Raw genomic sequence first — 17085 nt, 5'->3', positions numbered from 1 at the left:
CTATTGGCTGAACAATTCATGGATACAGTATGAAAATTAGCTGACTTTTAGTCCCAGCCCTGGGACTGCATTGGAGTCTCAAACAGCCTAGGTGTGGCACCGCACAAATTGATTCCTGTGCAGTACAAACATGGTTTTTAGGAGCTGCAGACAGGGAAGGTCAGGGTCTTGAACTAGCTCCAGTTCCATCTCTGGGCTGGGACTGACAATCAGGTGATTGTTGGTCCCAATCCCTTGTACTGCACTGGAATCTTGAATAGGTGCTTATGTGGTGCTGGGGCTGGGACCAACAATCCACGAGGTAGAGATTTTGTTAGAGATCACAATAAACATTACTGTATGACTGCTCAGAAAACATTCTAACTTTTAATACAACATGGTAATGCTCACTACGATCTAAATAAAACATGCTCTAAGTGTCCATGTTATAAGGCCCTCAGAGGAGTAGGCCTACCATCACAGAGAAAGCAACAAAATTCATCTAGAAGTGACAGAAGACGCCAAAAGTAAAAACAACAACTGGTGAACAGATGTCATTACCATTTAATGTTTAGTATAGGGTTTCTCATTAGACAATGCTGTGGACTCAGCTCATTTGGTAACTTGGAAGAAGTCACCATTGTAATGGAGATTATTGTGTGATGTGTGATAAGCATGAGATGGTGTGATAAATTTGAGAATGAAGAGCGAATATAAGCACTGTCTGAACACCAGACTGTAGAATAGCTAGCCATCCTCCTGTTGAAGAAGCTAAGCCACTGTGCAACCAAGAGAGCAAGGATCATGGTGCCAGAAGGAACAGAAACAAGAGGAAGCCTATCTATGGGGCCTAATGATTAGTGTCCTTCACTGGAAATGGGAAGACCTGTGTCCTGGTCCTGGTTTTAAGATTATTTGTGTGAGGACTAATCTACCAGACGTTAGCTTCCACATATAAGAACAGGTACATGAGCAGTTACCACAGAGGAAGAGCTGATGTACTGCCAAGTGTTGCCCTATTTTAGCCTTGACAACTTGTTTGCACATATATATCCTAAGCTGGAGGCCCCTTAGGTTTTGTTCACATTGTGCAAGGCAGCACTGTGAAGAGATACCCCAAACTACAATAGCATATGCTTTCCCAGAACCTCAAACCACATAGTCACATTAATCTAGATGCAGCATCCACTAATTAGCTCTACTGTGAAGTTGGGGTTATTGGTAATGCTATAGTGTCATGCTAACATGAGGTACAGCTTCCATTTCTACACACCTAGCTTGGGGTATCTCTGCAGAGTCCTGCTTTGTGACTTATAGTCATGCCCAAAGGGACCCATCTAGGTTTGCCCTTGATCTTCTTATTCTTCAGATCTCCATTTACAAAGCATAGCTAATAGCCTTGTTTTTCTCCTGGCATTTGTTTGTCATCTTTGTTTAGATTTCAAGTTCTTGAGGGCAGGGACAATCTACACATGTCCCCAACATAAAGGGCCCCTGATGTTGTTTAGGCCTTTGATATGCTACTATAATAAATAGTAGACATTTGGGAATGGTGCAGGCAGTAGACAGTACATCCTTCACATTGTATGTGCAGATGATTTTTTCTCATTAGCAATGTGCAGGGCTTTGAAAAACCTGTTCTAGCTTTCAGACCAATCTGTGTACTTGTGTCAGAGACAGGCTTTCCTCCCCCCACACCTTCAAATGTTCAGCACTAATATGACACCGAAGACTTACCATGTGGAATGGGTGTCATTTGTCAGAATCAGGAGGCAAAACAGGAGGAATTCTTCTTAATAACATTTCTGAAAAGCCAGCACCACCCTGACTGACCCTTTCAATTACACTCCAGAAAATACTTCTGGTGCACTCCATAAATAATGACGACAAAACTTATTATTCCTTAAGAATGATCTCAAGCATGTGGCAAAGGACCATGACAATGATATTCTCCTGTTGAATGGGAGTTATTACAGCATGTGTCCAGCCTGTCTGTCTCTTATTTGCAGCTTGAACACATGTAGTAATCACAGCTTGTGTGTGTTTGGTTCTCTTCCAGGAGCCTCTAGAGGTTAAGAGAATTAGAACTCCAGTGAGCTAGAACCACCACCTTCAGCCAATGTTTTGGAAAAGTGTTGGCATGTTGCAGCTCATGTGCAAATGAATCCTGTGACTAACTAACATAGAGAGAAATGTAATGTGCTATGCAAGATGTCTGTGTAATGTCTGCAGGAAGCCCGGGGATGGCTTCACATTTATTTGGAGGAAAATCTCACAGTATACCTCACTACCTTCCAGCTCAATATGTGTTACCTTTTTGGGATGATGTTTTTTGGCAACGGTGATGTGCTCCTAGTTAGGCTGAGCATGAAAAACACAATAATAAAGTAAACTAGTTAGCTTTATGTGCAGTTGCAGATAAAATACAGGGAAACTGAAAATTGTCTGAGAGAAATTGCCCAGTTTTCATGTGGCCATTTTTATGCACATATGTCTTTTTAAAAATATAGCCTTCTCTAGTGTAAATTGTAAATGCAGATATCCTGCTTTTTCTAATTTCAAGCATAGAATCAAAGCAGATTTGAAAGACTGTTAGTATATAAGAAGGCACTGTAAGAAAACGTAAGAAGGGATCAAACAGTCTTTCCGGCCCAACTGCAGGAGGACTGGACCCGATGATCTTGTAAGATCTCTTCTAGCCCCTAACTACAAAACCATGACACAAAAGTAACCAGCATATAATATGGCTGAACTTTATTTTAAGTCAAGGAAAAGAAAGGAACAAAAATAAATTATTTCTGTGGCTCCACCTCTTGTGGAAATGACTGTATTAATGACCTTCAAGACTGTAATGGCAGGTGGCTAGTTGCATGCTGAGACAAGTTTTGCCTGTTGGCAGGAGACATGGGCCCTTGTACACACCACAAAATTGGCCTTTTGCACTACTTGAATGGCGTTGCTGTTTACACTGTCAGAGGCATATTGCGCTTTAACGGCACTGTTGTTGACACTGTCGGTGGCGTATTGTGCTTTAAATGACTTTGGTACGTAGCAAAATAAAACACCTCCAAGGTGTTTTAGTTTGCTACCTAACAAAGTGCAACAGCTGTGGAGGAAAGCACTGGGCCCCGTGCAGCTCAGGGGCTGTGCAGGAAGCTCATGCAGGTAGCCTGATGGCAGCTCATGCACACTGGCTCCACTGAAAAGGAAAAATAAAGCAGTGAGCCTGATCTTTTTTTTTTCCTACCCTGAGCCTGCCTGCCTGCCTGAGCTGTGCAGAGGCTTGGTGCTTCCCTCCACGGCGGCTGCAGGGGGGCTGGTGCTTCCCTCCATAGCTGCGGTGCCTCCTGGGACCACCCGGGCTGAGTGCCAGTGGGCAGGTGCCACCTGGGGGGTGCCACCACCACCACAGAGGGAAGCATCGGCCTCCCCCTACCTCAGGGACTTTTCAGCTTGCCGGCAGTTTGCCCTCCCCACTCTGCCTCCAGAGATGCAGGTAAGGATCAGGACCCGCTCTTGTGTATACACCACGGGGGTTTAGTTTGGTTTAATTCTCCTTAAATTGAGGTGGTATTTTTAAAAACCCACTGTTTCAATTTAGGGGAACAAAACTGAATTAAGCCCTTGTGGCATGTACAAGCAGCCACTGTGATCAAGGAAGGGAAGTTTTGCTGTTAGGAAGGAGATCAGGGAGTCTAACTATACTGGAAGTAGGTAAATCATCATTGGACTGGTCACCAAATTCTGTTCTGTATGTAAGTGGACCTAGCTGCCTAACCATGACTGTATTCCACCCTACTTGAGACCATGAAAAAAATAGTTAATAAAAAATGAGGCTGGGTCCTCCTCCTCCTCCTCACTGCTTTTTTTCCAAATCAATCATTAGAGTAAGATGTATTCATACTGTAAAAGAAAATTAATTAATGGATTTTCAGGGAACTGAACAGAATGGAATCACACTGAGGAGCCCAAGTCCACTTAGATGCCTAACAAGTGGAACAAAATCTGACTCCTAGTTTATCCACATGCTGGACAACAGCTGGGAAAGCAGCCTCTTTCTGTCAACTGGTCTAGACAGGGTGTCTGCAACCACCAAATATTTCCCAGGTTTGCATATAATTAGCAAGTCATATATTTGTAGCTGAAGAAATAATTGCTGTATTCTTTGTGGTAGGGGTGTTTGTCAGGCTCCTTTGGCAATGTCATTAAGTGGTTTACGGTCAGTTTCAGCTAACATTGGCCTCCCATAGCCTAAGAACAGATGTTCAAAACGCCTGAAGAGGAATCAATCTAAGTTATGTGGTTTTCTGTAAGTGGCCCAAGTTAGATCAATATCAAACAGTATGTTTGTCCTTTGGTGGGGGCATACAGGATGCCTGCAATGGCTGAGATCTGCAGGTTGGCAGTGCTCCTGCACACCTCCCAGCATGCCCCATGGGCTGTCCCGGCTGAGCACAGCTGAGCACTCCTGATTGGCTGCTGGGTATGGAACCCCAACTCCCTGCCATGTCACCATAGACCCTCCCCTGCACCAAGGCTAGTCTTCCAAAAGAGCCCCAAAGCGAGCACCCTCTGTCATGAATTGCATGTGCCTCTGTGTCCCAGTCTGCCTGCACCCTGCCATGGCAACCCACCACCCGCACCCAAGCAGAGAGACCCAGGAGCTGCAGGACATCATGTACGCCCACCGAGACATGAGCTGGCAGCTAGTCACCATGGGACATGGCTTCATGCCCCTGAGCCAACAGTCAGACATCCTGTGTGGAGCCACCTACCACACCCTTGACTCACCAAACATTCTGGACAAGGCCATGACTTTCACATGGCTGATAAAGGCAAGGCCACCCAGGACTCCAGGGTGCTCTGGCACTACCTCTAGACGATTGTCTCTTGGGCCCACTCACCAGCAGCAACTGGTGGGAGTGGATCATCCTGGACACTTGGGATGATAAACAGTGGGTCCAGAGCGTCCACATGCACTGGCCACCTTCATAGACATTGCACCCAGCTGGCCCCCTACATTGTGCACCAAGACATCAGCATGTGGCCACCCCTCACTTTGGAGATGCAGGTGGCCATCACTGTCATGAAGCTGGTCCCCCCCAGCAGTCATTACTACGTTGCTAACCAATTCAGCATAGGCAAGACTAGGGATGAAGAGGCTTTCCAGGAAGTATCTCTGATTATTCAGGAAGTCCCGGTCAAATGCTTCATTAGCCCTCAGAAGGTAGTCACCATCTTCAGCTGCATGGGCTTCCCCAACTGCATGGGGCCCATGAACGGCACCCATATCCCCATCCTCTGCCCAGCCCAAGTTGCCCAGGCATTCATCAACTTCAAGAGCTACTTCTTGATTGTCTTGCAGGATGTTGACCACCAGGGCCACTTCACCCACATCTTCACCAGCTGGGTGGCCAGCATTCATTATGCCCATATCTTCTGTAACTTTCTGCTCCTCAGGCTTATGGAGAGTGGGCACTATGCTCCTGGGGTCTCTGATTTTGTCATCGGATGTTGTTGTCCATCCCTTCAACATTGGGGACTCAGTTTACCCCTCCTGCTCTGGCTGATGAAGCCCTATGGGGAGAAGCTGGGCCACCAGAAGGAGCACTCCAACTACTGCCTGAGCAGTTGCCACATAACAATGCAGTGCACCTTTGGCCACCTCAAAACACACTGGTGGGCTCTCAGTGTGCATCATGAGGTGGACAAAGAGAACTTCATGTGACTCATCATTGTCACAGGTGTCCTCCACAACATCTGTGAAACCAGGGAGGAGGTCTTTCAGAAAGCTTGGGCAGAAGAGACACACCTACGGCTCATGTCATGCAGCAGAACTAAGCCTGAGGGCTGCCTATCCCTGCCAAAGCTGCACCACTTCCCTGCAATGGGACCTAGACCAGGAGGGGGTCTGTGAGGAGTGGAAGAGCTCAACCCTGGGCCCCTGCCTGGTGGGTGGACAAGTTAGGAACAGCAGGCTCTGTTGCCAGACACAGATCCAGTGACAGCCTGGCTCCACAGGCTGCTGGGCTGCACTCTCCTCCTGGTTATGAGTGCTCCTGTGGCCCTTTGGGACTATCCTGGAACTGTTTGGGGGGCCTGCATATACAGGGTGACTGCCAGGGCTGGAGGGGAGTGGATCAGCTTTGTGGAGGGGGCAAGGTAGTGTCCCTGATGGCCCTGGCACTGGGGCCCAGGCACCCTGGTCCTGCTTCCTTCGCCCACTGCTGCCCACCAGAGCAGGTCCCACCTGGGGCCTCTTTGCTTCCCTGGATCATGAGTCACCCATGGTACTCCTGTCTCGGGTCCCCCTCCCACTCTGGTTGCTCCTAGTCAGGGCATTCCCCCTACCCAGCCAGCAATCATGGGTTCCTCCCATGGAACCCTCATTCTTGTCACCCCCAGGCAGAGGCCCTGGGGCAGGGCACAGCATGCTGTGGAGGGCTGGGTAGCAGCCTAGAGCTACAGGCTTTCTGTGAGAGGCAGCACTGCTGTCAGTCAGGGGTGTCATAGGTGAATGCAAAATGATTCAGGACCCTGTCCATAAATTCCCTCTCCTGGAACTTCAATTCTGCTAGCTCCATGGAGGTTCAGATTATCTCCTTGAAACAGCAGATGGCCATCTTGACCCCCCATTCTTGTGCCTCAGCAGCCCAGGTGTAGGCATCCCTCAGCCTGAACATATTTCTCCTCTACATCTGGAGTCTCTCATACCAGTCCCACAGCTCCTGATGCCAGGAGTCGGGTCTGTGTGCCTGGAGTTCAGAGAGAGTGTCCAAGGCCTGCAGCATCTCCTTTTTGCTTCTTTGATGCCTCCTACAGACATTCCTCATGTACTCTGCAGCTGTGTGGTCCCCTGGTCTTGAGTTGACATCACACCCTCGCTGTGCTGTCCTCCCTCACACAGGTGGTGTCTCTGCAGTTAGACAGGAGAGACACAGTGTCTTTGTGTGAGGTTGCAAATTTTACTGATAAAAGTAAGTATAAGGGCAGGCATTTGAGACCCTCCCAGCAGTTATCTGGGCACTCGTGTGGAGATAGGAAGGTAACTATGGTGAGTCCCCTGTCTGGACCTTTTCCTCACCTGAGGTGAGGAGCCACGCCACTGCCCTCCACCTGGCACAGTGGAGACTGGGATCTTGGCTGTGCTGCGGGAGAGCAGAAGGCTATTCAGTGGTGCTGGGGTGGGCTGCTGGGGAGGGAGAGCCTAGGTTTCTCTCTGGGCACTGTAATGGGCACCTGCTCCACTCCTTCAAAGGGCTCAGGGACCCAGGATCTTGCAGGGATTTGGACCATACCTGGAGAGGTGCTAATGGGGTACCTCACTCCCAACATTTCCCTGGTGAGAGAGAGTTGGCTGTGCCTGCACACCTCTTCCACTGTTCCTACCCCTGTCCTTCTCTTATAGGAGTGGTGTTTCAGTGCTGTGTCTGTGCAGGAGCAGTACTCCACTTCCAGCATTTCTCTAGTGAGAGTTGCCTGGGCCTGGAAGGATAAGCTTTGCCATTACTCCCAAGGGAACACCAGCCAACATGCTGTGCTCTTTTTTTTTTTTTTAATATATTTCTCTCTATATATATTGTTAATATATATAGTATCAAGCAAAAGCTTTTCTTCACACGCCTTACACGACATTTAAAACCCATGTGCCCATTACAATAAACGTACTCGTGGACCCGTGCTCCTGTGCACCCGTCCACAGTCCTTTCCCTAACTCAATCACAGTCTTTTAGTCTTAGCCCCGATTTGGGGGTTTACATTCTCAGTTCATTCGCTGTCATTGTCGCTGTCACTGTTGCTGTTGCTTCCGCTGCTGCTGACACTGCTGCTGTCATCATCGCTGTCTCCAGGTCCAGTTGTGTCACTGTCCTCTTTGATATCCCTGTCCACTCCCCTTCTAGGGGGGTCTTTGAACAGGCTGTGCCAAGTGACCCTTTGCCAGGTGGCTACAGCTTCTCTGTCGTCTCCCACTGATTTCCGGTAGTAGGGCTGGAGTTCACACAGCAACATTTTAACACAGTCTGTTTCCTTGAGTTCTGTGTGTCTGTACATCAGGAGGTTCCTGCACTTCCACAGGGTGCTTCTAATGCAGGACACGGACTGGTTGAAGCAAGTTGTTGGGGCCCCCTGATGTTTAGTCAGGTGTCCATACAGTGCTGCCTCCCTCATCATCAGCCTGACCCCTGTCAGCTCTTTGTGGAGCCGGTTTACCTTTTTCCACACCCCCTTGGTGTATGGACAGAGTCATAAGAGGTGGTTGATGGTCTCTCTTGAGCCTTGGCAGATTTCCCTGGGGCAGCTGGGTCGAGTCCCTTGCCCCTCTCTGTGTCTCCACCCCCTCACTGGCAGTGCGCAGTGAGCTCTTTGCCAGTTCAAGTCTCTGTGGTCCTTTCATAGGTCCTTGTGGAAGATCTACTCCCAGATGGCCTGGCAGTCATCACTGGGGAGCAGTTCCACAGTTGATAGCCTGTCTCCGGTTTGGACCGCCTTCTGTATCTTCCTGTGGTTGGACATAGTCACCAGGCTTTCATTCTGTAACCCGTACTCACTCCAGAACTCATTTAGGACTCTGTAGAACCAGGGGTGTTCCATGGTCCACAGTCTCCCATTGGTTGGTGCGTACAGCTCCCACCATCTCAGGATGTGACCTGCAAAGTACCTGACAAAACAGACTGTTTTTATCTCTGCACTGGTTGCCAGCTTGCAGATCTGGCTTGTGTACCCTGGTCTGTTTCTTCTTGTACAGGGTCTTCCTTGCCATCTTCTCCCCTCTGGATCCCCAGAAAGAGACACACATGGCTCTCTGGATTCTGTGGGGGTAAAACCAGTGCAGTGTAATTTAAATCCATCCATGAGAACCAATCGTGTGTGGTGCCAGGACATTGGATCCATGGGGCACTGCTTCATATGGAGAACACACTCCAGCTGGAATGGGACAGAGGGCAGAAGGCTGCTGTGCTAAACATGGACTTGGAAAAGGTCTACAACAGAGTATCACACCATTTTCCCTTTGAGATGCTGAGGCGAATGGGCCCATTGACCAGCACCTCATTGCACCCGTTGACCATCACTGGCTGGATAAGGACTCTGTACACAGACGTGAGCAGTGAGGTGGTGGTCAATGGGTTCTTGAGCAAGCAGAGAGCAATAGAGTTGGGGGTTCATCAGGGCTGCCCGCTCTCCCTGATCCTGTTTATCTGCACCTTTGAACCCCTGACCCAGCACATCAGGCAAAACCCTGGGATGAGCAGAGTCAGATCCCTGGCGGAAGCACGGAAGATTCATAGATTCATAGATTCTAGGATTCATAGATTCTAAGGTCAGAAGGAACCTCAGTGGGCCATTTATTCTGACCCCCAAAGGAAGAGACCAGGGTCCTGGCCTACATGAACAACCTAAATATCCTGTGCTAGAATAAGTGTTCAGTAGAAAGAGCCCTGTGGCACACAGAGGTCTACATAGCAGCAGCAGGGGCCAAGCTCAATATGAGCAAGAGCACCTGCCTGGCTGTGGGTGAGCTCAGGGACCTGGAGTCCCTGGATGTCTTGGTTCCCTGTGAGGGAGTCAAGATCCTTGGGGTGGAGTTTGACCCCAAGCTGAGCAGAAAGATGGCCTGGGAGAAAAAGGAGGCCAAGTTTAAGTAGAGGTTAAATCTGTGGCATGAGCACCATCTCTCCACAGGGGGGGCACGTAGCACTCATGAAGGCGGTGTTGCTACCAGTGCTTCTGTACAGCTGTGCTCCTGCTGCAAGACATGGTCCTCTAGGAAATGCTTGAGAGCTGTAGGGGGGCTATCTGGTTTGACAGTGCACTGGGAAAGCCCGGGTTGCTGTTCAATGTGCACCTGGGTTACCATTTATGTACTACATGTGGCTCCACTGGAATGAAATGACACCCCTGGACTAGTTTGAAATCACCACAGCTATAGACACTATGCTCAACCCATGACCTGACTCCAGGGGAGGTTTCCCCAGACCCCAGCTACCTAAGAAGAGCCCTGCCCTGCACTGCCTTTGGCTTTCTGCATCATTCTTCTACTTTGAATACTTTCGTAGGGGTTGGAGGTGGGATTTGTTTTACTTTCAGAGGCTGGGGTTGCGGGGCCTGACTGGAACTGGAATGGGGTCAGGATTGCAGGAATGGGAGTGGGGGTTGCCTTGAGAGGTCAGTACAGTGACAGCCTGTGCGATGAGACTCCAAATCACCTGGCACCCATGGACTTTTTCCAGGGATTGGATTCGATGGGAGGGGGGAAAGTGCTGGAGTGCCATTTGCAAGCCTCTCCAGGTGTACAACTTGAGAGTCACCCTGGCAGTGGGACCAGATTAGCTAGCAGTTCCCATGTGGGACTCCTGCCTGGGAGAGGAGTTGTTTGGCAAGGGGGAATTTTTCTCATTCCTGATGTACTGCTACTCCAGTGGTTCTCACAGACAGCTGTGTGTTATCTCCTCTCTTGGTGTCCTCTCTGCCACCTGGGTCTGTGGCACTGCCAACTAGGGCAGGGTGCCAAATGCCAGCTCTTGTACCTGTTTTTTAAACTTTGTTTGCAGAGCTTAATAAACTCTTTCAGTGCCTTTTAGTGAGCAAGGGGGAAGGGAAGCTGCTTCAGCACCACTGCTCTGGGAGGAGCTGATCATGGCCAGGAGATATAGAGCAGGGAGGTGTGAATAAAACAGATTTATGTTCCATAGAAAGGGAGATGGGCTGCCAACTGCCCAAGGGAGGCGGGGGAACAGGAGTGGGGTGTGGAAGAGATCAGTGCCTCAGCTGTGGTCCAGGATGGGAGGGAGAGGGAGGGGGAAAAGGGAGGGGAAGACTGGTCTGCCCAGTGCTGAAAGAAACCCAGAAACCTCTCAAGCAGATAGTGGCTTGGGGGCCTATGCTTTGTGTGGTCAGGCAGGGCAATTCACCCTCCCCTCACACCTATATCCCTGAACGCCCCCCCCCCCCCCCGGCCCCTTTCTGGGCTTCTCAGTCACAATGGCCTGAGAGAGGGCTCTGACCATGGGGATGGCCTGTAGCAGCTGCAGGTCCCCCCATTCCCTCTTCCTACCCAACTTCCTTTGAGGGGCTCTGCATTTCCCCCAGTGCCTGGGTCCCCATCATGGCTGTATGTAGCAGGGCTGAACCGTACCTTCCCAGGCTGCATGGTGTCTTCAGTTGGTGCCTGACTCATCAGCAGAAGTTGGGAGAGGGCTAGCCATGGGTGCAGGGGATTGTGGTTGTGGTGGTGGGGTTGGGCACTTTGTGGATCTGGAAGGGGGGTAGCGAGGTGTCAGAGGAGTGGATCTGGAATACCCATGGCAGCAAAGTGGGGAACAGTGTCCTAGGGCCTGCAAGCCTGGCTGCTCTCTGTAGGGTCAAGGACCAGCAGGGGGGAGGGGGCTCCTTTGAGGTGGAGGGCACAGGCTCAAAATCCAGGTCCTGGGTCTCAATTGCTGTGGTATCAAAGCTTCCCCCCAGGCTCCTGTGTACCATGCTCCCTGATTTTGACCATGCTTGGGAAGATGTCAAGGGCTCTTAGTTCCAGCTGCAGGTGCAACTTGGCTCCCACACCCTAGAAAAATATTTAGCTTTAGCCATCTCTTCAAAGATTCCTCCCTATATAGGTAATGGAAAATGTTCCTTTTTCATAGATTTATTTAATTTTTGACTCATTAAATACTGGCTCAATGAAGAACAACTCCAGTCAAAATATTATGAAAAGGTACCATATTTTTTCCTGCAGTGCCCAATGAGCTTAGCCACCCCATTAATTCTTCTGCTCAGCTTTTCCTTCAGCCTCTGTTTTAGTATGGAAGGAACTTTCCTAGGGGCATGAAGCATGGGAAAGTAATTTTTTTTACAATAACTCTGTACTATGTTGACAGCTTCCCTATGCCATTAAAAATGTCCTCAAGCTCTTCCTCATCTGTTTTAGTCACATTCAATGAATGCAACCCATTGATGAGATCAAGAGCTTGATACATTTTTAACTCATTAATAGGGCTTCATAGCCTTCAAAAGGAGTGAATAAATTGGCCTCCAAGAGCTGCTAGGAACTGGTTACTGGAGGAAGTTCTGACAGCCTAGCTAAAGGAACAGGTCCTGACCTGCACTGGAAGTATCACAGTTCTGTGCTGGCCAGTGCGGGATCCAGGAAGGGTTCAGCTGCCAGAAAGCATGGTGTTTTAAGTGCACATTTTCCTTCTACTCTGCAAGCTGGTTTGGAGGAGGTAGAATGAGGACATGCGCCACAAACTGCTGCCTGTTGAGGTGTCTAACCCTGGCAGGTACTAGAATGAGACGTTTCTTTGATCACTGTTACAAGGGATCTGCATTTTGGTTGGCTGTTTTTCAGAATTCTTGGCCTTTTATTTGGCAACTCTGCTGAGCAGTTCTGCAAATCTGACCCCCCCAAAAAAAACAGAGCAGCTGAGACTAAGAGCCAGAGGAATCTATTGGAACCTCAACTAATGAGCTCCAGCCTGGACTCCATAATAACTCCTTGGCTTCCAGAGTTTTTGAGCAGCAGAGAGAAACAGATAATGAGATCTTTTCATCTTTAATAGTTCCAATGGTCTAGAATTTGTATAAATGCATTTTAATTTACACCCTTACTTGTCCTAATGAAGTATTTGTGTTTGGAAATATGTATATCTGTCTATACTTCTCATTTCCCCCTTTCATCTCTAATGGTCACGGGTTATAGATGGGCACAAAAATATTACATTCCTGGTGAATAGGCCTTTTAATAGTTTGCAGTCAGGGTAGTGATGTTATGGGGAATGCCTCACAGTGAAGTGATAGGCATATAACAAGCTGTTTGTTTGGTTGCTACATGCCACAGATTAACTGACAAGCCTTAGTTGAGAAAGCAAGGCGTGACATGCCTTTCACTTTACTGAGAAATATAATATGTCAAAAAGTAGTGCAGTCTCCTTTCATTTTATATAAGCAGCTTCTATGTGTATGTCTTTTCATACATAAGGGAACTTTGTTGGGAAAATGAAGAATATCTGAAGTCTGCTACACTCATAGTTTGTACTGAGTTATATGAATTAAGAATACCTCATATGTTTTATGTCATAAAATAATGACTCCGGGTGAACATAAGCCATGTGATGGACCGTGTGTTCTGAAGAGTTTCATCTATGTCAGTAATGTCCCCACATGCTACAGCTTATATATGGATCCCTTTTAGCTGAAAGAGGTTTATAATCACAAGTAAACAGGAAACTCTCTAGTGATATTATATGGACTCTTATGCGTTGCATCAATCAACAAATGCATAGAAAATGTTGTGCTTTATGGAGCATTCCCATGATGCACAGAGGGGTATGCAGATAACTAGGAGGAGCTGCCCCCCACTGCCCCACACCCCCATCCCTCACCCACTCTCTCAGCCCCGCCACGGCTGCCGCCCCTGGCCCCAGCTCCAGGCTCTTCAAACAAACAAACAAAAAAGCCCCATAGTCACCGGCTGCTGCAGCAGCCATCGGAGCTTCTGGGGACTCATGGCAGAACCCCCCATGCAGCACGGGGCAGTGGGGATTGCCCCGCCCCCAACCTGGCAGCAGGTGGTGAGTGGGGGCTTTTTTTTTTTTTTCTTTAAAGAGCCAGGATGCTGGGGCTGGGAGAGTGAGCAAGGGATGGAGGCTTGTAACAGAGTCCTCCATGCAGCGTGGGCCAGTGGGGGGCAGTGGAGATCACCCCCCGTCACCCCCCTGCCTGGTAGTAGCCAGTGAGTTCCAGGCATTTTTTTTTTTTTTTTTTTTTAAATGAGGCAGGAGGCTGGGGCCGGGCAGGGCATCCATTGACGGGGCAGGGAGAGCGGGCCAGGGATGGAGCCCGTTCAATTTGGAGATTCACTCCATTCAGTGGTGGCTGAATCTCCGAATGAGATTTGGCCAAGTCAATTCAGGACAATGATTTGAATCATCAAATTGAATTGCTGTCCCCTGAATCGGCCAAATCCAAATCCGAAGTGAATACTAGCTGCTTCATACAGGCCTGCTTGACAGTACTTTGAAACCTCTCAAGCACCTCTCTAGAGAATCTTGCTTTTCCACTTCAGAGTCAAACTGATCACTAGATTTGGGAGCAAGAATGAGTTTCTCTCCCAGGTCAGACTAGAAAGGACTTGAAAGTGGGGTAGGTGAAGGGGGAGAAGAAAGGGTGGGGGTGGCTTACTCTCCAGTGTGGGACATAGTTCTCTTCCTAGAATTAGCTGACAATAACCTTAATAACTTTGCTGCCACCGCAGTGGCAAGACCTAGGAAATGCCTGTGGCTCCCCTGCTTTTACCTATGACATACTGTAGAATGATTTTGCTTTTGTTTTCATAAGGTGCTTTGTGGCTGAGGTGTGAGGGTGGATTGAGTTGCCCAGTTTTTACAACTCTCTGGATAAATGGTTGGCCATAAATATAGGGGACTGGACTTGATGGCCTGAATGGCCTTTCTACCCCCATGTTTCTACATGGGTTAAGGGGAAGAAAATACATGCAACTAAACCAGTTTTGAGAGGAGTTGTTCTTCATCTTAAACATATCTACTGTTTTCCTGTGCTGGTGCTTTTACATGAAATGTGAGATCAGAACTGATGTGTCTGCAACAAGGGAGAAAATTAGACATATTCTTCTCTAAAAAGCAAGCAACAAAGTCTGGGAAATTAACTTAAATCTGACTGTGACTCAGATACTCTATACTAATTTTGTGACCAACTTGTATGCCGAGTCTCCTGAACATCACCTAATCGTAAACCACAAGTGCTGTGTTTGGACAGACCTGACCTCAAGAAAGGGTGGTCAATATAATGAGTTTCTTAAGGATTAAATCCAAGAGTTTTGCAATCGTCATAGCATAAGACTCTGATTTATTGTATCACTTACATACAGTCTGATATAGCACAGCCTCCCAGCAGAACATTTTCATCAGGCATTTCAAGGACACAAGAGATGGTGCAACAGTATATTTATTTAGGGTTTCCTGATATCATTATCACCCTCCACCTGGTATCAATCTGTGAGGTCATTAAGTGGTGATGTAGAGCAATGGGTAAACCCTAAAAACTTGCAGCCTTACTATCATGTATACTAAGGTCCTGTCCCACTGTGCTGGCAGTGAAAAACCGCCACAGAATACAGACCAATGGGGCCCCTGCTGTTCACCACTGATAATTGTATTTGATGGTGGTACACAGCAGCAGCACCTTCTTCAGAAGTGCTTGCCTTACTGTCTTGTCCCTGCTAGCACTCCCTCAGGGCAAGGTTGTCTTTCTGTAGAAAATTTCACCTGTCTTGACCCTTTGATGCTTGTCCTTTATATGGAGCTGAGGCACATCTACCACTGAAGTGGCAGCTTTGCAACTCACAGTAATTGCTGGCTAGCAGCCTCTCTCTCTCTCCTACTCCTGCCTTATTTGGAGAGTCCTCCTTACCCCAATAATGTTTTCACTCTTGTTTTCCTGAATTTCAAGCAGAAATTTATGCAGCATGTTCAGTACAGGCAATAATCCCAACGTGGCAAGGAGGGGATTACTGTAGTACAGGGAATTCATCATTCATTGGCAGCCAGAAGTCTCAGGAGACCACGGGAATTGCCCTCTTGGCAGATTATTGGGTACTACCACAGCTTCTTGAGTGGCTGAGGAGTCCAATGTATGACAGGTAGACCCTCTGGCAAGTTGCACATAAAAACTTGGTTGAGCTTGCACTGACATGCTGAGTACCATTTTGTTTTGTCTGCTTCTGACACCTCTTCTCTAGCTCATCATTGACCCCCCTCCATCTCAAACGATGTAGGCCCTGTTTCATAGCAACTTCCCATTCACAGTGGTCTGAAGTAATTGATTCCCAGCATTGTCCATCAATGTGCAGCTCACAAAGATTTTTCTTGAAGACATCAGCTAAATGGAGTTTGGCCATCCAAGTTGATGTTTGCCAATGGTCAGCTCACCATAGAGTATGCCCTTGGGAGTTTGGCCATCGCTCATATGGTTCACATGTCCTAACCAATGGAGGCATCTGTCTCAGGAGCAAAAAAATACTGAGCATCTTGGCCTGTTCCAGAATAGCAGCGTTGGAGATTTTGTCATGCCATATTATGCCCAGGATACAGTAGAGACTTTGAAGATGAGAACTGTTCAGTTTTCTTTCTTCTTTGACATATGCAGTCCACATTTTCCTGCCTTACAATAGAGAGCTAAGTACACAAACTCTGTAGATGGACATCTTTGTCAACAGAGCGAGCACTCTGTTTTTCCAAACTCTCTTTTGAAGTTTAGTCATGATGTTGCTTGCCTTTCCAACGTTAGTGTTAATTTCAGCTTCCAAGCCAAGATTTTGAGAGACAGTGGAGCCCAAGTGAGTGATTTTTTTCAATCACTTCCAGGCTTTCATCATTTATTCTAACTTCGGGAGGGTGGTAAACTTGTTGACCCATGATTACTGTCTTCTTTAGGCTAATGGTCAGACCGAAATCATTATAAGCATGAGAAAGGCAATCCATGAGACTTTTAGTCATTCAGAAGCAGGACTGTATTGCTGTGTCATTGGCAAAGAACATTTAATGGATAAGAACTTCTTAAGTTTTTATTTTCACTTTGAGATGAGCAAGGTTAAAGAATTTCCCATTGGATCTGGCCTGAATGCATATTTGAGTAGGACAGCCACTGAATGCATATTTGAGTAGGACAGCAATGAAAATCCCAAAAAGCATCAGAGTGAAGACATAGCCCTGTTTGATACCACTTTTGATTTCAAATTCTGCCAAACATGACCCATCAAACAGCACCATTCCATGCATATCAACATGGAAGGACTTGATGATGCTCAGAGGCTTAGGAGGGCAGTCAATCTTCTTCAGGTTTCAGAACAATCCATCTCTGCTGACAAGATCAAAAGTTTTGGTGAGATTGACAAATGCTGTGTACAGATTTCCTTTGTTCACGGCACTTTTGTGGTAGCTGTCTTGAGGAGAATATATATATCGTGGATCTACCAGATCTGAAACCACATTGAGACTCAGGGTACACTCTGTCTGCAAGGGTCTGCAGTTTTAGCAGACTCAAAGCACCTGCAAGTTAGAGTGGTTAGGGTCACACTTATATTTAAGGAGAGAAGAC

The sequence above is a fragment of the Alligator mississippiensis genome, chromosome 3 (genome assembly GCF_030867095.1).
Source record: "Alligator mississippiensis isolate rAllMis1 chromosome 3, rAllMis1, whole genome shotgun sequence".
NCBI classification, from domain to species: Eukaryota; Metazoa; Chordata; order Crocodylia; family Alligatoridae; genus Alligator; species Alligator mississippiensis.
This window is presented reverse-complemented; position numbering follows the sequence as displayed.